Raw genomic sequence first — 12,244 nt, forward strand, 5'->3', positions numbered from 1 at the left:
TGTATTTCAGGTTGGACACAAGTTGCTACAAACCAAAAAACTAAATTTCATGGTTAAAACTCAAGATACCTCCTTAAGGAGATGTGGGCCTCTGGGAGCTCAATGTTGCCTGTACTACTAAGAGTATCCATAAGTATGCCACTCACAGGAATTACCAGGTTGCCAGAATGACACTGCATTCCCATTCACTTACAATGCACTGGGTCTCTCAGCACTTTTTTACGCTAATTACCATTCATTCCTTTCAATGTATCTGCATGTGATTGTTGCTATTGAGTTCACAGTAGCTCATATGAGAAGGGTTATAGTACTATGTTCTGGTCACTACTGTTTCTGAAAAAGGAATCCAGAAACGGTTGAATGCAGAGAAGCACTGGGAAGCTGGATGGCCAGCAGGGAAAAGGTATTACTGAGAAGACTGGCAGACAGGCAGGAAGCAAGAGGCATAAGCTCCAAGTCACTAGGACCCTAGGGCTTACGATCTGCCACACACTTCCGCTTTTCTGCCAAGAATCACCCCTAAGTGTTCAGCTCTTGCCTGGAGAAGATCTAGATGTCCAAAACCCGTCTTTGCACAGCTCACTGTATAGCACTGAAACCCACTAGCTTTAAGGTTTTTTAACTTCTATTTCTTCACTCTTGGTACTTTTCTCTGCCTAACCCCAACCCTTCTTTTGTAATCAGACTGTTTCCTAGTTCACCTTGCCAGCCACCCCATCGGCAGCAGCTCAAAGGTTGCAATTTGACCTGGCACAGTGCACAGTTCCAGCCTCTTATGCCTGAATGCTTCATTGTTTCTGTGCTGAATGAAGTTTTTTTGGAAAATGACTTTCAGATGTGAAATTCTCCTTCTGGGGTTGTTTCACCCCTTGCCTGGTTTTCTCTGCTCTTCAGAATCCCATAAAACTCATCATCTCTGCTTGGCTTGGGATGAAAATGAAAACGGCTCATAAAATAATATCCTAGATGCCACAGACTGATATCAACTTGAAATGCTTCAGCCTAAGACCACTACCACATAATTTAATTATTGGCTTTCCACTGTACTTACCTTTTTAGTTTGTCTGTTTGCTTCTGCTGGGTAACTCACAAATCCATTGAGTTATTTTAAGTCAATTCCCACAAATGACTGTGACCTTCTTTATCTGAACTCTGATCAGAAAGCCACCTAGTTCTCTGTGTGTGTATGTGTGTGTGTGTGTTCCCCCAACCCCCTTCAAACCAGAAAAGTAGCTGCTGAAAGCAGAACAGTTGTCATGGCAACCTCTTGGCAGCTTCCTCAGCAAGTAGCAGTGTTGATTTCCTGGGCGGGCGGGAGGGGGAGGAGCTCCGAGGAGGTAAAGGAAGGTTACTGTGCACTTAGTTAATATGCAAAACCACTTACCCAGTGCTGGATGAGCAATGAATAAGTGCAAACAAAGCCATGCTTGATCAGCTAACATGGACTTCGCACAGGAGTTGATCCAGCCAAGGATGCAGACATTGGCTCAGAAAGAAATTCTGCTATTGGCCATTAAGGGACAGAAGAGGTCATCCTTCAAGAGGTTAAGCATTATTTTCATAAGGGCTGATGAATATGGAAGGAATAAACTAAAGCAGGAGTGTGATTGTTTTGATCTGATTTGCTTTGTTCAAAGAAAAATATAGCAATGTAAATGATAGGGATGGTGTTTTCCTTGAAAATGTAGCATTCTGAAGTTCAAGTTTGCATCAATTAAACTCTATGGAAGATAAACCAATATGTTCAGATATAAGCAAGTATAGCATAATTTGGTTTATTCTTGAACAAAACATAAGGCTCAAGTAGTATCTTTCACCTCAAGTTTTCAGACAAAGAAGCAGCTTAGTAACTAACTTGGAGCTGCGTTGGTGGGGGAGGTAGTGTCTCTTTTCCCTGCTTTTTCTTCTGTGTTCTCTCTGTGTGTTCTCTTCCTGTTTTTGCTCTATTCTCTCTCTCTATTCTCTCTCTTTCTCTTTCCCTCCCTCCCTCTGTCTATCTCTCAGTCTCTCAATCTCTCTTGCTCTTTCTCCCCACCCCCACTATAGTGGATCCTAGTTTTGTTTCCTGGGGCTTGAGAGAGTACTTGGGGACTCCAGCACTCATTATACTGGCAGAGGTCACCTAAATGAGCAATGAGCAAACTGGCTGAGAGCAAAGAAGCTGCGGCCAGCCCCTCCTCTCCCCTCCCCTTCCAGCCAGAAGCTCTGAGTGTTAAAGAAGAGGCTGGCTGATGCAGTAGGAGCTGAAGTCCGCCCAGCAGGTGTCACTAGGGATTTAAAGCTTACCAAACCTTTGGGAGCAGGGCTAAGAAAGAGCCACATAATGAGAAATGAAGTTTCCTTTCGAATAGTTTTGAGATGCTATATATGAAATAATTTCAAGGAGCTCTACTTCCAAAGGAAGCTAAACTGTTAGCTACGGTTTGGTTTAAATAATTTCTAGACCGTTCTCTCCAAGGCTTTATCTCCATTTCTCCGAGTCCTCGTTCTGAAAACCAAACAGGAAGGCAAAACTCACAAGAGGCTCTCGGAATCCAAGAATAGGAAAACACACATGCAACATCAAAGCAAGTGCAGAAAAACTGTTAATATACCGAAGTTCCTATTCACAAGATGGATCTGTATCTCCTGACACCATAGATGGCTTTGTAAGTCATCTCAGGATTAAGATCAGAGTCCACTTTAAAAATGCAAATATTAGAATTGAGGTCATCTTATATTTTATCAATGCTTAATATTTTTAACAAATCCACAGGACACCATGCCTCTCTTTAAAAATAAACTGAAAATATTACGAATCTTCTAATTTGTCACCTAAAAATATACACACAATATTCCCCCTCCCCCCAAGACTTAAGAAGTGAAATTCATCTCCATTAAATGCTCTCTCATTGTTTTGCCTTTATATCTTGTTTGGTCTGGAAGCTCAATGTTCAAATTTTTCATTATGAATTTCAGTAGCTTTCTTCACTTAGATTTTCTTTCTTTTTCATTTTGAATATCATTAGCTTACATTAGTTACACAGAAAAGGATTTAATGGTTACACTTCCTCATATGTTCACCATATACTCCAATCACTCTCACCTCTAACAATCTACCTCTCTCCTCCATTTCCAAAGCAATTTCAACAGGTTTCATTGTTCAGTTTTCATGGTTGCAAACAAGTTTGCTGACCATATTCATTCTTTTTTATCCTTCTTGTTATCTAACCCTCTTCAGCTAGTACCTCCCCTTATAGAGTCTCTCTCTCTGATTCCTCATTACCTTATTGTGATATAAATCATAGCTAATGGGGGGCGGGGCAGATTGGGTTGGGGGGGCGGGGGAGGATGGGAAGGGATGGGAAGGGGAAACAAAGGAGGAGGCTACAATGCTTGATAAGAAATGTACTCATTACCTTGCCCATGTAATTGGAACCCATTTGTACAGTATTTTCACAATAAAAAAATAAAAATTAAAAATATAATGCATAAAAAATAAAATAAATCATAGCTAACATGACATATACATGGCATACATTATATATCATATATAATATACCATGTATTACACATCACATGATACATCCTATATATAGTACATAAGATATAATGACACATATATTATATATCATATATATCACATGAATATTACCTAACCATAAATAAAAATAGGAAGAAGAAATAAAACCACCATTAGGCTCCCTTTCTCATATGTGTTACTAATGATTCCTACAGCCTGGAAAGATGAAACAAAACCAAGGAGCACAGAGGAACACCATGCAAAGAATTCTGTTTTCTCTTCTTTCTCCTGGGGATACCCCACAATATAAAAACTGGCCAGGATATTCCCACAAATAAAAAACCCCCACTCTGCAGTTATGCATTTGTGGCTGAATTTTATTAAGATCTTAATCAGCCATTATATTTATTTCTACTTTATGAGTAAAACAATAAATGCCTTTACCAATATTGATGTTACAGGCCCATTTTCTAACCACAACTCTAGCCATTTCTCTAATCACTTAGCTGATGTTGTTTTAATGAGAGCTGTTGTTAATATGCATTATTAATAAAAGACCACAATTACTATTAATATCACTTACAAAAGAGTCTGTAAAGAGCTTTGAGACTCTAGATGCGAATAACAAGAAACCAAATTATCTATGATGTGAAAAAAACAAGTCAGGAAGTTCTAGCTATAAAAATGTTATGAGGGGCTCAAAAGTGGATTTCACTGGCCACAGACAAGCTATGTGTGAGGCTACCCATCTTCTTACACATGCAGAGAAACCTGATAAATTGAGGCAAACGCTTCAAAGCCTCTCTTTCATCATTATGGACAGTGAACTATATTAGCTCACATTTCAGGAAGCTCAGGCTTTAGCCAAAAGACCAACCCCCTAATGAGTAAAGACAAACCTGTTTCTGCTTTCAAACAGGATAGGGGACATTGGATAAGTAAAAAAGTATTGCTAGAATTCAATGATATATTCTAAATATACCATGAAGGACGTCAGAGTTTGAGAGCTGATACGGGAGTACATGAATCTCTCCATGTTACATGTTACATGTATCTCTCCACTGATATTCCCATTGAAGCACCTTTGCTCATTGTCAGAGAGTTCTTAGCTTTGAAGCAACCCCCTGCCTCTTTCCTGCAAAAAGATAAGTCAGAAGCCACTGAGCCACAGCTTGAAGGAGCTGAGTCCTAGCTCTGACTCTCCCAGAACCTACACAGAAAAGGAAGACTGAAATGTATGCTTGTGGCCTTCAAGGTGATGACAGTTCTGTGTCCTGCAAAGGAGTTGAGTTGAGGTAGCAGAATGGGCTAATTTCCTTACTTCCTGTGGTCTCCAGACATCATCACACTATCTTCCATTTGATCTTTGAAAAAAGGAGCTTATTGCACAGGGCCTCAAAGTTGCTCTTTGAAATACATTCGTGTCTTTATCCAAGACTTTCTGAAACCTATATTAAGGGATTGCCAGCCCTTGATTATTCACCTGGCATTCAGCCTCATTGCAAGATTTCAGAACATGGCCCAGCTGGTTGAGCTGAGCCCATGAAGGGTAAATTCACCACCATGATGAGATCATTGGCCTACATGAAAATGTTCAGTGGTGCCAAGAAGGTAGCAACACATTTTATATACTTACAGATAGTACTTTTGCCAAAAGCCTCTGTATCAATGAGACAGAAACAATCATTTCCATTTTCTAGAAATGTCTAATCTGTAACTTCATGCCACATGAGTCAGAGGTGTATCATTATTTTTGTTTTTGTTATTGTCATCTTGCTATGTTGGAAATCAAGCCGATAGCCTCAAACATGCTAGGCAAGTGCTCTACCTTGAAGCTCCATCCACCTTCTTGTTACCTGACTTTTACTGACGCAATAGAGCTGAGAGTGCTGAACGCAGAGGAGAAAACTGGAGAATCCAAATCACAATGTCTTCTAGCATAGGCTCAGTCTACACATGAAGGTACACTCTCTTACAAATTAAGGAAAAAAATCTCAAAATATCTTGAGAAGGAACAGCTGCATGGGAATGTGAATATGAATTCTTCATGTACACTTTATCAGATGAACTGGTTTTCTTGGGTTTTTTTCTTTTTCAATTTTTATGTCGTTATTATAAAGATGAGGTACAAAGGGATTACAGTTACATACATCAGGTAAAGTACACATTTCTTTTTAGTCAATGTCACTGTTTCCCTTGCTCTCTCCCAGTTTTTCCTCTCCCATCCTCACATACAAGCTGTATAGTTCATTTTCAAAATAGTGTCCAGTGGATACCACTGCTGCAGTTGTTCACACTTTTTCCCTCCATTTTTGCGTCCCTCCTTATCCTCCCAAAGGCGGATAAACAAACAAACAAGACAAAAAGAATAGAAAACAAAATAGCAACAAAAAAAAAGAAAAGAAAATAGCAACAAAGAAAAAAATCTCTTATTTCCATTTCCTGGAGTTTATTTTGATAAATGTTATTTTGTATGATCTGATGCACATAGGCATTGCATCTTTGAGATTACTTCTTTTTTTACTGTTATTGTAAAGGTGATGTACAGAGGGGTGACAGTTGCTTAAGAAATGGAAACAAAAGGTTTTTTGTTATGTTGGGGTTTTTTTTCCTCCTTTGTCATTGGTGTTGATTTCTGTACCTTTTGTCTTGTATCTGTTTGGGGGAGGATAAAAGGGGAGTATGGAAATGGTGGAACAAAGGGTAAACAAATGCAGTAGTAATACTCACCTGACACTATGTTGAAAATGAACTATGCAACTTGTGGTGGAGGGGATGGATCCAGAGGCGAAAACTGGGAGAATAAAAGGCAAGAAGTGACATTGTTCAAAAAGAAATGTGCTAATTACCTGCCTTATGCCTTTTCCTTTATTAATGAAAAACTTATGGGTTATTGCAGTGATCTTATGCACATTTTTACCTGTTTTGCACTTTTCCAAATCATGGCTCAGCAGGGAACAACCGTGAGGTTTTTACAGTTCTGGATTATGGCAAAAATCTCTTCCTAGTACTATTAGTAATCAAAGGAAAGTATCATATTTGCATTAGCATATTCATAAAGTAGCCATTGAAAAGATAACACTAAGTATTAGGACAATATTGTCTTGAGATTTTTGGAAGCTATTTCCAAATTAGAACAGATGATTGTCAGAGAAAAGATTTTTCTGTGCCATTTCTACTTTTCCTTTAGTTTCTGTGACTGGACAGGGTGGGGAGAAATTTTTTTTTCTAAGGTTGAGGAATCTGTTGAATTTTAATCTTTAGCCACTTTTTAATATTCTTACTAAATCATTATGTGTCATCAAAAATCAAGGCACATTTCTCTTTTGTTAAAGTAAAATCCATCAACCCTGAAAATCGAAATATGTGTGTAGAAAAACTAGAACAGTAGGATGCTAAAATTATGACATAGTTCAGGAATCATAGAGTCAAAATACAGAGGGAAACTGAGACCCAGGAAATGAAAGGCCTTGCTATAAGTTACATAGTCAGCAGCTATCAATAACAGAATTGAAATCACAATGGAGGTCCCCAACTTCTACGACTCATCCCTATTTCATTACTCTTCCTATTTATTTTTGATTATTTGGTTCATTTCTTTGGTTTCCTCTTTCTTCTCCTCTTAAAGTTATTATTCCCAATATTTCCTTTTCTGCATATACAATTGTGCAGTCACCCATAGACTAACATTTTATCATATTGTCTTTGCAGAGGGGCAAAGACATCACTCTGAGGTCAGTCTGATGTACAAAGATCTTAACATCATCACCCTGTAGCCTTAGGGAGCTTTAGATCATTAACAAGATTCACCTCTCTGTTCCCACCCTGAAGAATGGCTTCCTGGAAAATGCCAATGCTATTGTGTGGTATTTGAACAGAGAGAATACACAGATGCAATTCCAAGATCCATAAACCATATATACATATACAGTGATGAAGAGCAATGGATTTCAAAGTCTTTCATCCACGGCATCATCTTAATCACATTCTACCTGCTTAAATGTACAGAATCTTCAGGCTGAATATTCTACTAAGCTATGAGCACTGAAGGCGAATATTAAAGCAGGATTTGAAAAGGCACGGGTGTTCCTTTATATTCATATATATATTAACATTTAATTATGAAGCTGTCCCACTGAGGAGCTTTAGATTGTTGCCCCTGGAAACAGTCATTCATGCTAGGGTTGTGGTCGCATTGCAGGTATAACCACCCCACCTTCCATCAGCCTTCTCCAGTAATTGACTGACCTTACTAAGGTTGACTGAGCTGAACTTTGAGATGGTTTTGGGTGTTCAGAACTGAGCGATACTTCCCAAGGTGCCTACAAGGAAAGGGCATTATTTGTAAAAGCAAAAGGAAGACCTCTCTGACAAGAATTTCCCAGGAAATCTCTCAGCTGCAGAAGCTAGCAATGTTTAGCAGGAACGATTTTACCTCAACCTGAAGAAAATGTCAACAAAGTTTCCATTTATTTCAAACCGCTGGGAGAGATATTGAATTATTGTGCAGGAAAAATATATTCCTTACCCACCAAGAAGATTGCAACAATCTTCCAAAATGTAGAAAGTCTTGTAACCAAGCAGATAGATCAAAAATTGATTTATGTGAGCCACTGAATCTGTACATATTTCAGCACAATCTGTTTTATAGACATATTCCATTACTTTGACACAAGAAAATACTTGTCTACTCCTAAATTTAGATTCTAGCTAATTTTAAAATGTATTTATAGTTCTATGTAGTTATAATATATTCTATTACTTGCTTTTTATTTATTAGGACATGAATTGGTTTTCTCTGATTACTATGTATCATATCTAGCTTTTGTCTCTTGTCTCTTGTTTTGCCAAAGAACATTAACATTCAACAAGTCTTCATTCTTATCTTGTCAAGCTTTTGGAAATTATTTTGAGTCATTTTTATATCTACAGTGTTTGTATATAGCGTATCATGATCAGAGTCACCCATCCAATCATTCTTTTTCCCTCCTACCTACTTCCTCCATCAATCACGTCATCACCTGCTTCCTTTTTCACATATGTACATTGAGTATTATGACTGTATTTCTCTACAATCCCCTTTCCATTCACTGTTTGCTCCCCACTCAGTCCTTCCCCATTCATGTTTCAGATTCCTGACATTCATTATCTAATCATTGTTCCACATTGTTTCACTCCTGCATACACTATGCTTTAGTCAGGTTGGTTGTGTAGGTGCCTCTATGTGTGTGTTGACACAGAAGCAGAGTAACTTGTCATCTTTTCTCCTGGTGACAGTTACTGAAAAGCTACCTTATCTTCCCAGCATAGAGAGCAAATAGCCTTTCAAGCAAGAGAAATCTCTACCCAAACACCCCATGAAGTGTAGTGAGGAACAGTATGTGGGCTTCTTGAGATACTTCTTGAAAAAGTAAAGAGCTTTACAAGTGTCGCTCAAAGGAAAGTGGGCTTAAAAATGAAATACAACAAAGGATAGACACATAAAACCCACTGTCTGAGGTAGAAGTCTAGGAGAGGCACTGGATAACCAATTAATAGTTAAGTACAAATAGATTTTTTTCCTGTATCAATTAGGCATATGAAAGAAGACCAGTTATATTAAAAATAGCGGTTCTTCCATTGTGGCTTAAGAAAAAGTTAACATGTCCTGGAATGTTTTCCCTTCCCCACTCCCCACCTCACTTTTTTCCATTAATTTTTATGGTTGTGATAGCCCAAAACTGTGAATGAGATTCCTACATATAGCTAAATTTGTTTTCAAAAGTCTGTTAGGAAAAAGCTTAGATAGGATTACTCACAAAATAGTGTTTTCTATAATACTCACAGAACAGCTGTCAGGTCTGACACCAAATAGTAGGGCATTTTCTACTGACAACTTGCAGAAAACCTGCAAGTGTGACCAGGGATCATAATTTCATCCCTAGGAATTTCCCCACAATGTTTCATTCATTGGCCTCTTCTAGCAACCCCAAAGCTGTACAGTTTCACTAGCATGGGATATAATGTACATTCAGACATCAATTTCCAGGGTGTGTTTTTATCCTACTTCAGAGTAAATCAGTAAATCACTCTCTCATTATACTTTTCTTTAATCAGCAACCTAAGGAACTGATTTTAAGTTTAGTGTGTTTCCAGTGGTTCAGAGACCTTAGGAGCTAGCAGGGGGAAAAAAACCTATCAGACTTGGTCTAGAAAGAACACTGGATTATTACAAGTTGTAGTCAAGTTTTGGAAAGTTGGACAAATTCCTTAACTTCTCTGAGTTCCCATCATCTATAAAGGTAAAAGACTGACTTAGAGTGTTATTGTAAAGGACAGCTTAATTCTTTATATGTTACATAGCACAGATTTAACAAATGATGATAAATTATTAACATGCTTACCACCTGCACAGGATGAATTTAGGAAAGAGGATGTATATGCCTATTTCTGCCCTCAGGATATCCCTCAATGACTGGAAGAGCAAAACACAGCTAAAATCCATTCCTTCTTCCATTGCCCAGAGCAAGGACATTCAACACTCCCTGAGTTTGTACTTAAGGTACAAACTTAAGGTAGTGTCCTTGTACATCTCTGCTTTCAAACTTTCATCAGACCCCATATATTAACCAAGGAAGACTACATATATATATATATATATATATATATATATATGTCTATTTATACCATATATATATACTTTATGTGTGTGTGTGTATCTATATACATATATATATATATATATATATATATATATACTTATGCTTGCAAATTCTCTTGCCTGTAAAAACAAGTCTAAACTTTTTAACACAGAATTTAAGGGTCCTTAAAAAAAGAAATCTCAAACCAAACTAGCATAACAACACTTGACTATTTCTATTATATACTCTGTGCCTGTTCTTTCTCTCTCTCTTGAGCCCATAATGGGACAGCTCCTGACCTATTGTCTATCCCAAGTGTTTTTATTTCTGCTAAACTCTGAGACCAGAAATATCTTCCACCTTTTTGTACATTGGTTAAGACCTAATGTTCCCATAACTGTGCTTAAAGTGCTGAATTAAACTCTGTACTTTAATTATATTCCTCCAAGAGCACTTATGACTAAAGAAAATGTCAACAAAATTTCTGTTTATTTCAAACCATTGTGAAAGATACTGAATTATTATGTAGAAAAGTATTATTTCTCTAACCCACTAAGAGTCAGAGCCTACTTTACCAATATGAAAGGTTTGTTTTTGAGGAGCCCATTAACATTTCTTCCATTCAGCTCAGATTCAAAGCACAAAGACATGAGCCAAATATAATGCCTTTAGAATGAGCTGTCTAGTATCAACGAAAGAGCACTGTGGGGCTTCCTGCCTTCCATTATGGTTTAATATCCCAGTGCTATGATGAAACAGACTCCCCTCTAGCTTTAATCCTCCAGATCTAAATGATGGATTGATCCAAGCGCTGAAGACTGTGTCTAGAACTATGTTTAAGAAGAGTAACCTGTAGCCAGGTGCTGGTGGCTCACACCTATAAGCCTGGCTACTCTGGAGGCTGAGATGTAAGGAGCATGGTTCAAAGCAGCCTGGGCAGGAAAGTTCATGAGACTCTTATCTCCAATTAACCACCAGAAAACCAGAAGTGGTGCTTTGGCTCAAGTCGTAGAACGCTAGCCTTAAGCTGAAGAGCTCAGGGACAATGCCCAGACCCAAAGTTCAAGCTCCACAACCAACAGAAAAAAAAGAAGAAGAAGAAGAAGAGTAACATAACCAGTTCATATATGGGATGTAGCCCAAAGGACATAGGCTGTATCCAACCTCCCCAGAATTTATACAACCAGAGCTCCTTAAATAACAAGGAGAAAAAACAAAAGAAGCTGATGCCTATCTTTTCTCTAAAATGAACCAGAGAATGAGAATTTCTTCTTAATGGTAACACTATAGTATGATTATGTAAGTACATGTTGAAATGAGATGCGCTCTCTATTTTAACTGAGACATAAAAATCATAGATGTTATATTGCTGAAGGAGCTTTTAAAAAATTAGCAGAAAGTTAATTTTGCAGCCCCTGATACACAGCACATCTTTAAAGTTAGGAGGAAGCCAGACATGGTGGCTCACAACTCTCATCCCTGCACAGAAATTCTGAAGTAGGAAGATATAGAAGCTAAAGCAACCTGGACTACATAGTAGGACACTGTCTCAAAGCACAAACCAACAAATGAAGCAAGGAATAGCTGAGAAAAATGAAGTGCAAATTGAGCAAAGCTATTGAAGTGAGCTACTATAAGAAACTATGGTGCTGACTCCTATGTCTCTAGTCAAAAGAGATAGTTTTAAGAGCTGATGTGGTAGCTTGCATTTATAATCCCAGCTATCACACTGGCAAAAATCAGGGATCTCTGTTCAAATCCCAGTGTTGTGGGGAAAAAAGATGGAGAGGATAAAAGGAGAAGTAAAAGGATATAATGTAGGTGTGTTTTTGGTGCCAGTAGACCAATGCTTTGATTCCTGCACGGCAAGAAATTCTAAGAGGCAGAATGTAGAATAATAAAAAATGAACAGACCACTAACTTAGGTGAGGGTAGGAAGAAGGGATAGGTAGGTGATAAGCACATGAATATTTTCATTAGGCCAAGTAGTGCTAAATATATGAAAGAGCAATTGTCTGGATCATCATACATGCTGACCAAGAAACTTATCCAAAGTAGGAAGAAATACCACCATCTATAAGCTGACAATACCACCAGACTCCTAGGATTAAGGGAGTAGAGA

The 12,244-nt window shown here is 38.0% G+C and overlaps 1 protein-coding gene and 1 long non-coding RNA gene across 3 annotated transcripts in view; one reads left to right on the top strand and one right to left on the bottom strand.

Moving 5' to 3' along the window:
• LOC138814050 (uncharacterized) overlaps nucleotides 1-1,162 on the bottom strand; it is an 89,134-nt gene extending 87,972 nt beyond the window's left edge. Inside the window, exon 1 of the long non-coding RNA XR_011367891.1 lies at nucleotides 1,052-1,162. This is a non-coding gene — a long non-coding RNA (uncharacterized lncRNA). The remainder of the gene's footprint in view (nucleotides 1-1,051) is intronic.
• Nucleotides 1-12,244, top strand: part of LOC138814048 (Krueppel-like factor 12) — a 708,935-nt gene that overhangs the window by 192,489 nt on the left and 504,202 nt on the right. The window lies entirely within an intron of this gene.

The sequence above is a fragment of the Dipodomys merriami genome, unplaced genomic scaffold, assembly GCF_024711535.1.
Source record: "Dipodomys merriami isolate MVZ:Mamm:240054 unplaced genomic scaffold, mDipMer1.0.p SCAF_6, whole genome shotgun sequence".
Classification (NCBI taxonomy): Eukaryota; Metazoa; Chordata; class Mammalia; order Rodentia; family Heteromyidae; genus Dipodomys; species Dipodomys merriami.